The sequence below is a fragment of the Squalius cephalus genome (assembly GCF_949319135.1).
Source record: "Squalius cephalus genome assembly, chromosome: 22".
In the NCBI taxonomy this organism is placed as follows: domain Eukaryota; kingdom Metazoa; phylum Chordata; class Actinopteri; order Cypriniformes; family Leuciscidae; genus Squalius; species Squalius cephalus.
The window spans coordinates 15906229-15909954 of record NC_137143.1 but is presented as its reverse complement, the minus strand read 5'-3'; positions in this window follow the sequence as shown (position 1 = coordinate 15909954).

The window sequence follows — 3726 nt, the reverse complement described above, 5'->3', positions numbered from 1 at the left end:
CAGTAAGGGTACTGTACTTCCATTTACAGTATTTTGTGTATTCACTGTAAAATAAAAAACAATTAAAAACTGTGATTTTAGTTGTATTTACAGTAACTTACTGGCTAATTGTTGCCAGAAAAAAATAAATACTGTGATTTCAATTGCATTTACATACAAAAAACAATTAAGCACTGTTTTTTATGTATTGTATGCAATACAGTACTATAAACAGTAGATAACAGTTAATCACTGTAAATTCAGTTTCTCACTGTACAATTTAAATACTGTATCACTGATTTAATATTAGCCATCATTAAAAGAATCACCCATATTCTAAAACATTGCAATCAGCTGCAGACAATAAGAAAATTGTTAATAGTTATTTATTTAAAAACATTTGGTGAACAGGAATGACAAAACAGGTACAACATAAAGGGATAATGGACATTGGACAACATGCCATTATACCATCCAAGTTAACGCACATTCTATGTTTGTAATGCGGCCACAACGCCCAGCGGAGTGCGTTAACTTTGGATAGTCTAATGGCGTGAAGTCTATTATCCCGCTTATTACACTGTTGCTAAATTTAATTTACGACTGAAGAAGATTTTACAAAACGAGGCTGTTTCATTACAAGTTTTGTAAAGTTACAGAGCAAACTGTTACTAGTTCATTCACTAGTTCCGCATGACTGGTTGCTATGACGGAACAATAATGCAAATTGATACAATACGGTCAAAAAATTTAACTACTTTAAATCCATGCAAATAACTGATTATTACCACATTCTAAAGAGCAATAAATAACACTATGGCAGTATTGAAATAAAATAAAACATTGAACATTAAAAAATTAAATATTTAACATTTGCATGAACATTTAAAACAGAAAGGAAAATAAACTTCCCCTGCCACTTGACAAAGGTCTATGACCTCTTGCATGCCCTGACCTTGGAGACCTAGAATCCTAGTTGGAGCCCTGAAATTAAAGAAGAAAACACATTAGATCAGCTGAATGGTTTTGAAAACGGTAAAACTCAAATGTTTAACTCTTGAGGAGTTGTAAAATGAGCCTATTTCCAAAAAAAGTGGAGTGTTCTTTTAACAAATACAACTTTTTATTTAAATAATGTAGGCTACTAGTAAATGGTGAAATTAACATTTAGAAAGATTAATAAATGCTGTAGAAGTGCAGTTTATTAATAGTTAATGTTAACTAATGTAGTTAACTAGAGTTTAATAAATGGAACCATATTGTAAAGTGTTACCAATTTGTTATACACCGATTCAGACGTCTCGTGAGTTCAGTGTTGGACAGGTCAGTTGTTTTAACCATTCATTAAATGTAATCGGTTCAAAGGAGTCATTAGTTCGAGAATCAGATGTGTCATTAGCGGACTATGGCACACGTTTTATTATCCCGGGAGTTTAGGACATTGCACAAGATTTTTGTCAACACAGGAAACATTTCATCACTGGATAGTTTTGTTTGTTTATTGAAAGTGTTTTTATTTCAGCTGATGCGTAACAATTTTCAGAGTACATAAGGCAACGTTTTTTTACAAGGTTTCTGCAGGTTTCAGTAAGTCAAATTTAAGACCTTTTTAAGACATTTTAAGACCATAAAGATTGAAATTTAACACCTACACGACGCATTATCCAAGTTAGATAGTTACCTCGGGATCATTAGAGTATCTATAGGGCCCTGTAAAATCCGTTTTATTTTTTCCCAAATTCCGTTTTATTTTTTCCCAAATTCCGTTTTTTCCGTTTTAATTTTTGCAAATTCCGTTTTTTCCGTTTTAATTTTTGGGAATTCAGTTTTTTTTTACCCTTTACTGTTATTTTAGTCGTAAAAAGAGTGTTTTTAATGTTAATGATTTAAATGTACACAAATAAAATAGGAATGACCCTAAATTTATTGAGGTAACAAACAAAATTCTCATTTTAAGAGGTGTTAAATGTAGTTTGGTTTGTTTACATTAGTGAATGTATTAGGCTAACTAACATGAACCACGAGCAATACATTTGTTACTGTATTTATTAATCTTTGTTAATCTTAGTTAACCCTAACCCTGTATTTTTATTATGTTACTTCACACAGTGCATTAAGCTAACTAATGTTAACAACTTTTCATTTAAATAATGTAGGCTACTAAATGGTGAAAATAACATTAATAAAGATTAATTAAAGCTGCAAGCAGCATTTATCGGGGTTCAAGCAGTTATGGCTTTTAAGGCCTTTAAGCACAAAAGCATCAAAAGACATTAAGTTTTATTTAGCAAGCATTTAACCACTGACATCATAGGTGGAAAAGACCATTTACAGCCAAAACAGGCAATTTAACATAGGACATATATGGTTTTAAAGCGTTTTTACAGTTATAGCACCTTTTGCCTGAGTCTTCTTATAGTCTTGCCTGATCTCCACCACTTTTATTAGTAGTACTTAAAGTGTGCCCATATATATGTGTCAGATTTGTTGTAAATATGTAATTTTGATAAGGAGTTTAGACAATTATATTCAGTGGCGTAACGAGCCAACACCGGGCCCTTAAGTAGGATTATCAAGGCGGGCCCCTTGATGACGCAATTGATGACGCAATGTCCGCGAGTAGGCTACTATGAATAGGGCAGGATATGATCATACACAGCATATAAGAGATGAGATGACTAACAAAATCAGGAGGAGCCTACGGTCACCAAAAACAAAACAAAAAAAACACTGGTGACAGCGCACCATAACACATTGTTAGGCCTAGGTCCAAATACATTAAAAAGATGCTCTCTTACATTATAGCGGGATTTTCCGGGCTTTCCTATGTGCAACTGCAAAGTTGTCGATTAGATCAGGATTGTGCGCACGGGCATTCTCAATTGACCCTTCGCAGGGAGTTTGATTGACAGGCGATCTGACTAATCATAATACGCCATTTTGTCCCACAAAGCAGTCAGGAGAGTTAGTAGATTAATATTGGAGGATTTAAATTTGAAAAACAAAGTGTGCTGACATCTTAGCACTTTAAAACAACATTCCTTTTATGTTCATTCATGTTTATTTTAATGCTATAAATTAACTAGAAGGAAGAGATGATTGGTTCATGAGCAGCTTTAACTGAGCCTCGAGTCTACAGCGATCTGTCAGACACATTAAAGAGTCACAAAACGGTATTTATTGTTTAAATGTCTCTAAAAAATTACTACATTTTGTAACAACATTGGCTATCGAATCATTCGTCGGTGGTTTGAATTAACAAATTCAAATACTCTGTGTTGCTAAAAACATTTCTTCTTGAATACAAAAGCTGGTGCACTTTGAACTCGTGAGTGCAAATCATGCTTCGGCTCCAGCTAGTCGGCGACAAATGGACTTTTACGACACTAATTGCACCTCAGAGACATTCCAAACCCCCTTCCCCTCTCTGGACCACAGAGAGATAACGAAACTTTCTCCTGCTACGTGACATCATACACACACACACACACACACACACACATACATCCCTTTGTGTTTTGAATTAGGATAGAATATCCTTTAATATAAATACAATTACATTATGCATGTGTGATTAGTTTTGCTTTATAACAGAGATGTGGTTTCGAAATGTATTCTTTAATCAATAGTGTTTTAGTTAGAGAATGTTCACTAACATTCTCTGGCAAATTGCCTTCCCCCCACCCACTTTGTTTTATTGCCTAACGGAATGTCAAGCAATGGAGCTTTTAGGAGTGGAGCAGAATT